General features: G+C 35.6%; 1 non-coding gene across 1 annotated transcript; it reads right to left on the bottom strand.

The window, feature by feature from the left end:
* Positions 1–8,329: 8,329 nt before the first annotated feature.
* Positions 8,330–8,401, bottom strand: Trnat-ugu (transfer RNA threonine (anticodon UGU)). The gene has a single exon. It is a non-coding gene; the product is annotated as a tRNA-Thr (tRNA).
* Positions 8,402–10,771: the final 2,370 nt, after the last annotated feature.

The raw sequence follows: 10,771 nt of genomic DNA, 5'->3' as shown, positions 1-10,771 counted from the left end.
TTGAGTCTGCCAATAGGGCGGACAGATCGCAATTCCCAACCTCGATCAATGCGGTTTATTTAAAGTGACGAGCCTAGCAAATTGAGTGCCATATGCGACAGATTATTCAACGTCAAATGACGATTTAATGCCCAAGCAGATTTTATAGAAAAAACCAATTGACCGATCATCGTGTCTTTGCAGATTTTCTAAACAATCATTTGAGTCAAAGGGTGAGAGAATTATCCTGAATCTAAGAAAGCTTTGCAAGTTACTCTAATATCAATCAGTAAAAAATAGTTGTAATAATAATTTTAGGATTTGCCAATAATTCTATGCTCATTGTCAAAAATATAACATCGGCTGTACATAACAATTTGGACCCTAACCCTATTGTTTGTTTTGTTTTGTTTTTTTTTGTTTGTTTTTTTTTTTTGTTTTTTTTTTTGTTTTGTTTTTCAAAAATAGAACAGGTTAATTTTATATTCATAATAATGTAGTTGTAAGCAATTTTATTGTTGTTTCTGTTTCACAGTACAAACACCGGGGTTAACTCCCGATTCATTATATTTCAAGTTTCTAAAGGATATATTTTCCTTTCAACTTTTATTATATATAATTATTGTCCAATCTAAGACGTCAAAAATCAATAGATCGATACCATCTGACTGACACATCTCCTACCATAATATTCTATTCCTTTCTTCATGACTGTGTGTTTTCCTCACGTACTTAAAACCAACAACTCATCCTATACTATCCTACTATGACAAAGAACATTGGCCAGAAATCTTTAACTCCAATTATCGATTCATCGAAATGATTTGGAACTTCTAAAAACTGCCAGACTGAGACTTCTTTGAAGTCATAGATTGAAGACTTTGTGACAAGTTTAGGGTCAATTCAATTGAGCTTTTGTGTAGATAGTAAAAGTTTTCTGTCGAAATTTTTAAAAATGGGTTTTGTCAGATGACGGCCGTTATGAAGCACTTCGGCCTTCAATTCTTGTTATCAACAAAGGGAAGCAATCAACTACAGAGTGTGAAAGTACCAATTACCTCCCTTCCCTACAGCTACAACATGCCATCAATTATTCCTATAGTTCTTTGACCTCGTCATTCAGCAGTTGCTCCGGTCCAATTTCTAAGAAATGTCCTAACCATCCGTAAATAATACTGTGAGAAAAAAGCCTCCGGCATACAGAAGAAAGTCCAGTTGAAACAACGTACAGGACATGCAGAGCATTAAAGATTGTTGATGTTTGGCTTTGTTAATCAAGCGTTAATCGATCTCGATATCTGTGGAAAAATCGAACGCATTTGAGCTTGGCAAACGAGTAAAGCGTTGACTGTGAGTTCCGACGTCATCATGTTTATTTCACCAATCATCGAAGGACCATTATGAGCGGATAGTTAAGGAAATGAAATTTAGAGATTATCTGCGCTTAAGAGAATTCAAGAAAAATTATCAGAAACAAAGGGAACGAGTTCAGACAGCAAAAAAAAAAAAATAATAATTCAATTCTGTTCCAATTTATCTCCCTGTGTCTATTCTTACAATCACACACACACAAAGAAGCCACGAAAATGGTTCATTAAAATGATAAGAGTGTGCATCTTGGTTTGCAACAATGATACATTTAAGGATGCCCCCCCCCCCCCCCCAAAAAAAAAAAAAGAGTTGTACGATTGTTTTATAAGATGGTCTTTGTATTATCCCTTACTAACCCCTGACCGAGACAGTAGTTGGGTTCCATGTCAGATTTTTGGCTTGGTCGATATTATGGTTACATCAATTATATTTATATGGGTCATTATAATATATTATAACTCATATTTTGGTATATCGAAAATATTATTGGTTGAACTGGATTGAATCAATTCTAAAAATCTGTACAACATTGTAGTTTGGGAACTAACTCTAACTTGGCGTCTTTCTGAGACGGGAAAAATAATCTTCCGCAAAAAAAAGGAACATCCATGTCGGCAAAAGAAACAAGATAGGACTAGATAGGCCAGACTATATCATGGACCCATTCCAGAACCCGAGACAAATTCAAATGAATGATAGGTGAAGAGTCGACTGTGAACTGATAAATAACAATCCGTGTCATGAAGTAGAGATGGTCTGATCATACATTTTAGAGGAGAAAGAGAGGGAGAGAGAGAGGGGGGGAAGAGGGAGAGAGATAGAGAGAGAGAGAGGGAGAGAGAGAAAAAGAGGGAGAGAGAGAGTGAGAGAGAGAGAGGGAGGGAGAGAGAGAGAGAGAGAGAGAGAGAGAGAGAGAGAGGAAGACAGATGGACAGATAGAAAGATAGAATTCATACGGTTATTGCATTATATGACTAATGTAAATATTGTTGAAGTACTGAACATAAAGGAGAGCTGGCATGTTACGTTATCAATGATATAGAAGTCGATGAGATCATAAGGTGAGGTTAGATAGAAGTTAGAGGAAGAGGAGGATGAGAAGGAGGGTTATAAAGATAAGGACGAGAAGGAGGGGAGGAGGAGGAGGAAGAGGAGGAGGACGACGACGACGACGAGGAGGAAGAGAAGAAGAAGAAGAAGAAGAAGAAGAAGAAGAAGAAGAAGAAGAAGAAGAAGAAGAAGAAGAAGAAGAAGAAGAAGAAGAAGAAGAAGAAGAAGGAGAAGAAGAAGAAGTAAAATGACAATTCTTATCCACAGGATCTCAGTCAATATTGTCTGATGTAATATGGGCCTCAACAAGCAGCACGTGTCTCGTCAACCGGAAATGAAAACCCGATTCAAAGGCATTTCCAAAGATTCCCTTGTGGCGCCGCTGTCCTTTCGTTTCAACAGGCATCCGGTGAGAAGATGCGGCGGGAAAGGGGAGGCAACTCTCTAAACGGGATTTCCTTTGTGTATCTTCGGACACTTTGGAAGAACGGAGATGGATGTTTGCAAAGAGGTTGTCGTCGACCGTTGATCTTGTTGAAGAGTGAAGTTTAACTATAACTGTTATTCTTTATTTAGGCGAGTATTACTCATAGATGTATGACTATTGCAACGTATGACTATTGCAACGGTATCGGTATTCACAGATTAATGAGCGAACGTTTTATACTGCTGGAAATTTCATTTTATCAAATGACTTTACATAAATGTTTATTTTGTTTGTAGCTATCTATATATTCATTTATTAATCAGTATTGTTAGACATCAACGGCACAGGAAAACAATTTAAAGTGATGATTGAATGGACTGTTAAGATTTGCTCTTCAATAAGGAGTAATTCAACCAATGCACCATATTAAGCTATTAAGCCTATAGTAAGATAAGATAAGTTAAGATAGATAAGATATTATAAAAAGCCCTTAAATCACAAGTTCTTGTGTGATGAAAAAGTTACCGTCAATGACGTGTTATTTTGTGTTGTAACAGATTGGTGAACTGCATCGGAATTTCCCTTTTTTTTTTCATTTTCAAATTTCATCGCTTTCATCTGGCCTTTGAGATATCTATCCTGTCATCCGAAACGGAAATTGTTATCAAAAATCGCCATTAATATTTGTCACGCACACCGAGTGCCGACGGACTCCAGCAATATTCACTACTGCCACCATTTATCATGTTTTCAGCCAATCACATCTGTTGGCCACACTCATTCATCTTGTTGCTGCTTGCTGCGGTAACGGCACCAGCAATGTTATATCGACGGGAATCATTTTCAAGCAAGGAAATTGAAATACCCTGCATCTTCAGGGTAAAAGTCAACTCGTTCATCATTTTTGGTGACGTCGGTGTGCGATTGGTTACAGAGTCTCGGCTTTTGTCAAACTCGAGCAGTAATGGGAGTGGTTATTCTGCCGTACTCTGAAAAAATAATTTTTTTAAAAAATTTGGCCGGAAAACTCGTCCTTCAAATATCGATCAATTTAAATTGAACGAGTTTTTGGCCAGATCTTACAATATGGCTTTTCCAGAGTACGGCAGAATGGGGCGTGTCCGTGGTTACGGGGTCAAAAGGAACCAACCGCGTCAATCTTGTATTGTAATGAACGAGATGAAGACAATTCAGTTTAATGTCAAAATGATCAGAAATAGAAGAATAAAGTTTATTAAATTGAAGAGGAGGAAAAAAAACTCACTCTTCTAATCAATGACATTCATTATTATGGGCTCATTGTTATAATGCTTATATTCTCTCAAACAAACGCAAAAAAATGTAACATTATAAAATCAAGCCCATAATTGCGTTCGGTTATCAGACCTGCCAATATGTGCAGACGATCCCAGCTTTACGTTCAGTAAAACTGGGTGATTCAAAAGTCTTGTTAGTATTTGAATCCTGAATTATGAAAAACTGAATAGAGAAAATAGAAATCAAACGGTTATCCGTACAATAATTTCCGTCTTAAGACAAAGGGTCGCGTATCGTGAAGTGAAAAAAAAAACATTTTACTAGAGCGCCAAAAAAAAAAAAAAAGATTATGGTTCCTATATATTTTAATCTATCAAGTGGTATATCTTATTTTTATAATTAAAACTTATAATTTGGTGATTTAGTCACGACATCCAGATAGAAAAATACGCGTATGGGATCAAGATTATCTCTCTCCTTACCAACTATAGGAAAATTGTCACATTCGTGTCGATGCAACCAACATTTTTCTTATTCAAATTTCTGTTGTACATCATTAAATTTGAAGAAAATGAACATGTGTTGTAGAGCATGTTTTGCTAAAGAAATTATTTATCGCAAGAATTGGCTGCTATTGTGTTTTCTGTATTAAAAAAAAATTTTAAAAGAAAGGACCGTAAGATTTTGATTTGTTATAGCACAGAAAACAGTGATCTCTTGAGAGTCCGTCATGTTCTAAACGTTGTTTTAAACAAAAAAAAAAAAAACATCCTTAAGTTCGTGGTGAACTTATCGAAACCTTATGATGCTAACATTAATGATTCTTTAGCTATTAAAATTCTTAACCCCGACGGGACTTTTGAAATTAGCAACTTAGACTGTGACACAAGTGATTTTAGATCGAGTATCGAAAAGTTTGTGTCATCGTCTCTAAACTACATCGGATAGACATGGACATTTTCAGGACATTAGAAAACGTTATTCACAGACAGATATGATTTGAATCTTTTATAGTACAGATACACATTTGTTTAAATCTCTATTCAGTTATTCACAATTCAAGACACAAACCCCGACAGGGCTTATAAATCAGGCTGCACAAGAAGCTTACTTGACACTGATAGTAAACACACTTCCTATCTGTAAAATAGCTAAAGTACAAGGCATCCTTTCTTTGTCCTCAATAAGTGGACGCAATTGGATTCTAATGAGATCTTAACGCAACACGCTTCTTTTCAACCTAGATATCGGCCCTACTTCTTCTTCTTCTTCAGCTTGTTGTTGTTGTTGTTCTTCTTCTTCTACCACTCCTCCTCCTACTACTCCAATAACACCAACAACAACAACTACTACTACTACTACTGCTACTACTACTACTACTACTACTACTACTACTACTACTACTACTACTACTACTACTACTACTACTACTACTACTACCACTACTACTACTACTACTACTACTACTAACTACTACTACTATACTACTACTACTACTACTACTACTACTACTACTACTACTACTACTACTACTACTACTACTACTACTACTATACTACTACTACTACTACTACTACACCTACTACTAACTACTAACCTACTATACTACTACTACTATCATACTACTACTACTACTACTACTACTACTACTACTACTACTACTACTACTACTACTACTACTACTACTACTACTACTACTACTACTACTACTACTACTACTACTACTACTACTACTTCACACATCTTGGGTTAAATTTCATTTAACAATATCTAGCCAAGACGTCAATTTGAAAACTTGAAGTCCGGACTGCCATCCATTTCACAATGCATAATTCACTTCCCTTGAATTGGCCTAACGCCCTCATCTCACACCACGCACTCAATTCATTTACTTTCTCCCACCGAAAGGGGTTTGTTGCCCCCTTAACGTAATAAAATGAAATAAATTTCACGGCTAGACTCCTAATTTGATAAGGGAAGGACTTTTGTCTGGTCATGGTTAGATTTGGCTGTAACTAAAAGACGTTTTATTGCATCAGATTTCATTTTTACTGGTCTTAGATTATATCAAAATACTTCGAAATGTCTTGTATTTGTAAAAAGTGATATTTGTACCGTCCATGTCTATACAAACAAAAAATTCGAAAATGTGTATCCACAATAAAACCTTTAAAAATTAGCATAAAAACAGAAACCAATAAATCTATATTGTTTTTGGTCTCAGTCGAATTATTATAATACGTCTTGTTCCCTGTAAAAGTTGTTTTTAAAAAAATGTAAAGCAAGCTTTGATACCGGGGGTCGTGAGTTACAATACAAAATGAAAACCTGAAAAAGCTGCTTGTTTGTTTACTTGATTGGTTTTGTTTTGATTTTTTGGTTTGTTTTTGTTTTTGTTTGTTTTGTTTTTTGTTTCTTTTTCTTTGGGGGGGGGTCGTTTTTTTTATGGGGGTTTTTCTTACCCACTTTTTGTTCTTTTTAATGTGTTATTTCTATCTGTATGTTATTTTGTTTTCCGTTTTTTGCAATGACCCATGCAGTAGAGTTTTGAATTTAGTCAAAAACGAAGTAAACTTAACTTTTAAAATCTGGAACAAATCTAGTTGAAATCAAGAAATCTAGAAATATCTATTATTTATTGATTGCTCATCGCTGCTTTCTCAAAGAAAATCACACTGAACTACAATTCGAAATTCGGAGAGAAAAAATATATCGAATCGATAATGGAAGTCTAGTGAATACAATTAGTAAATATGAATTATTTGTACAATATTTGTGCACTTCGTGGTTTTAGATTGGGGCGGTACACTGACAAATCGCTTTTTTTTTCATTTTTGACAGAAAACTTTTATTTTCAAAGATCGATTGATTAAATGCATTTCCCAAGTTGTCAATGGTAATAGGATCCAATAGTCTGATGTCACGTCCGCCCAGCAACCAGCAGCTTGGTTCTAAACAAAGAAAATCGGTACTTTTTATTCTCCATGCTGGCTATAACTTTTTCACGTGTCATGTGATCAGAATGTATAAAAATCTAAACATGATCAGATTTATAATGATTTTTTCCTCTGGACACACTGTTATGCTCGTTGGAGAAATATTTCATTAGGTCGTCCGCAATTGTTCCGATAGTTTAGAACCAGTTGCTAAGTTAATATGCGTCATTACGAGGGAAGTGACGTCACGACTGTTGAAGGCTATTGGAGAAAGTTATTTCCTGGATATTTGATTTTGATGAATAATGCACTATGACATTGGATGTTAGTTTCATGTTGTAATTAATAGAAACTCTTGAATGTATAGATAGAATGCGCTTGGCCAAGGAGTTCACAACATTGCCATCCGGAAGTATAACGGACCAACACACAAACTCTGTGTAACCATGAACTTTTATAGTCTGGTTAATACAGTTTAGTGAGAACAACTCACAAACGCGGATGGCAAAAACAATAACAAAGGCCTGAGTGACGTCATCTGCATACTATCTATACAGGTGGACATGTCAAACGAATGTTGATAGGGAAAATTATACATCGAATTTTGACCATGACGCTTATTCTTGTGATTTTCAATTTTCAATTCAATTCAAATCTTTACTTATTGTCGGCATTTAAAAAATGTTTCATAGATAATGTAGTCAGGCTAATAGAAGCCTTTGACCGACATAGGTTTTAATACATAGTGCATAAAAATACATAGTATATACAGTGATATGTATCCGAAATTGTCAGATTAAGACTGAATGTTATTTATATGACTCTGAAAAAATGTTATCGATTCATAAAAGTTACACAAAGCATTTAAATAATTTTAAAGTCTATTTATAGCTCTTAAATGATAGCATACGAAAAAGAAGTGGAAAGGCTACACTTTATGAAGGTTATTCTTGATAGCTTCGTTTTCATCATTAGGCTATAACTGTCAAAAGTTTTAATAAATAATGTTGATTCGTTCACTTTGTAGTATTTGAAAAGAATTGCGGTTTAGTGGTTTGAATAGAATCTTCAATAAATATACATTGTAGCTCTTTAATTGCGGTTACTACTGACATCTTTCAAAGATTCATTACGGCAAATTCTGATGGACAGAGGAAACAAAACAAAACAAAAAGACGGAAACGAAATAAATACCTGAATAGAGTGAAAAAAAAAACCCAAATAAATCTTGGGGGAAAAAAAACAACTTCCCGCTTGTGTTCAATTGGAATTCAAGTTCAGCATATAATCATCGAGATGAAAAAGATATAGCCCCCAGTGAGGTTTGAACTCACGACCCTGGTTTACAAGACCAGTGCTCTAACCACTGAGCTATGGAGGCACGACAATACTTGAGTTATAAATTGCAATTGTTGTAACACAGTATAGTTTTCAAAGTCTTTGAAATGTCGACCAGGCAGATGAATATGTTTCTGTCTCAATAATATTATATATATAGAACGGAGTCGACGATATTCAGGTCTTTGTTATTGTTTTTTGCCATCGATGTTTATGAGTAATTCTCACTAAACTGCTTTAACCAGACTATAAACGTTCAATGTTACACAGGGTTTTGTGTGTTGGTTCGTTGAACTTCCGGATGGCAATATTTTGAATTTCTTAACCAAGCGCACATCATCTATAGATAGTTCGAAGATGACGTCACTCAGGTCTTTGTTATTGTTTTTTTGCCATCCGCGTTTATGAGTAATGCTCACTGAACTGTATTAACCTGACTATAAACGTTCATGGATACACACAGTTTTGTGTCTTGGTCCGTTATACTTCCGGATGGCAATGTTATGAGCTTCTAAGCCAAGCGCAACACTATCTATAGAACGAATAGATATGACGTCTCTCGGCTCTTTGTTATTGTTTTTAAATCTCCAGTTGAGTGATTAGTTTTCACTTGATAACTGGCTCTCAACTATCGGAACAATGGCGGACGCCCTTATGAAATATTTCTCCGACGAGCATAAAAGTGTATCCAAATGAGAAAAACATTATAAATATGATCATGTTTTGACTTTTACACATTCTGATCACACGACATATGAAAAGTTCTAGCCAGCATGAAGAATAAAAAGTACCGATTTACTTTGTTTAGAACCAAGCTGCTCTTTGCTGGGTGGACGTGACATCGGACTATTTAATCCTATTTGGTTAGATATAAGCTGGCTTCGCTGAGATCATACGGAATGAGTCAAATTTTGCATTTTAAAAATTCGTAAAACGTGTTTGATTTTTATTTCCACCGGTCCTGTCCTCTGTCATAAACAAACGGCTGACTTTCCTGAATTCTATTTTTCTACATCAAACGGAGAGAGAAAAAAAAAAAACACGTTTTCAACTTTCTGTGTTATCGGTGCGTTATCGGTCCGGCTGCAGACGACTCAGTCCTGAAACCTATTGACGACCATTATATTATGTAGCCTTAGCATCCCATAGATAGTAACCTGATCGCATGCTCTAGGCACAAGGACAGCAGTATTTATAACGTAAGGGGATAGTAAAATAACCGTCAATTGATGGCGGCCAAGACGGGTCCAGCCTACTATCACCGACCCAGAACGTTAGACATGTCGAGGATAAATCTTTACAATAATTATATAGATCTAGTTATGTTGAGCCTCTTGTCTTGTGGTAAGAAGATAAATAATCATAAATGACAATCTCCCTCTCTCTCTCTCTCTCTCTCTCTCTCTCTCTCTCTCTTTCTCTCTCTCTCTCTCTCTCTCTCTCTCTCTCTCTCTCGATCGACTTTGTCTCTGTTCTATCTATCTCTTACTCTGTCATATTTCCCTTCCATCTTTATACCTATTTTTCACATCCTATCTATCGATCTATCTATTTATCTATCCACAGAAAAATGTGAGTGACCTTATTTATTTTATATGCTCTAACCAACCAAATCGAGCACTCTCGTACCTACAAGTATCCGCCAACACTCATATATATATTATATAAGTATCTATCTATCTATCTATCTATCTATCTGTCTGTCTGTCTGTCTATCTATCTATTTATCTATCTATTTATCTATCTATCTATCCATCTATCCATCAATCTATCAATCTGCCTATCTGTCTATTTGTCAATGTATCTATTTATCTATCTACGTATCTATATTTCAATCTATATAAAACATATCAACAGATAATTTTTAAAACTTGAACACTGTCCTAGGACATCTCTATAGATACCGCTGACACCGTGCTATTTATAACCTCACCCCAGTTCTACTTTCACCAAAATGGCCAGATTGAGACTGACCATGTCTTGACCATAGCTCGCAGTCAAAACCGCATTAGACCGCCATTCAATTCTAATGAAATAAATGGGCAAATAATCGACATAGTGGTATCGATTTTACAATTATGTGTGAGAACGCGTTTGCTGGGCAAAGGTTGCACTTTTTTGTTTTCTCGTACATTTCTTTGATAGTGCTATTACCTCCTCCTCTTCCCCATCTTCTTTTTTTTTCCTCATCCTTCCCTACTCTTCTTTCTTTCTCTTCTTCTTCAACCTCCTCATTCTCCTCATTCCTCCTTGATTTCATTACTTTTTGTAAGATGGAAGTTGTGGTAATCATATGAATGAGACAATTATTCTACAGTGAGTAGGCAGGCAGTCGTATCAAGCGCTAAAATGTGCTTATATTATCATCATCTATAATTAGAGAGTCCCAGGCTTCCTGTGAGTTTGTTTTTAC

Source organism: Berghia stephanieae, chromosome 3 (assembly GCF_034508935.2).
Source record: "Berghia stephanieae isolate SIO BIC M18660-M18661 chromosome 3, UCSD_Bste_1.3, whole genome shotgun sequence".
NCBI classification, from domain to species: Eukaryota; Metazoa; Mollusca; class Gastropoda; order Nudibranchia; family Aeolidiidae; genus Berghia; species Berghia stephanieae.
The sequence above is the reverse complement of the archived record's forward strand: the minus strand, read 5'-3'. Positions and strand labels throughout refer to the sequence as shown.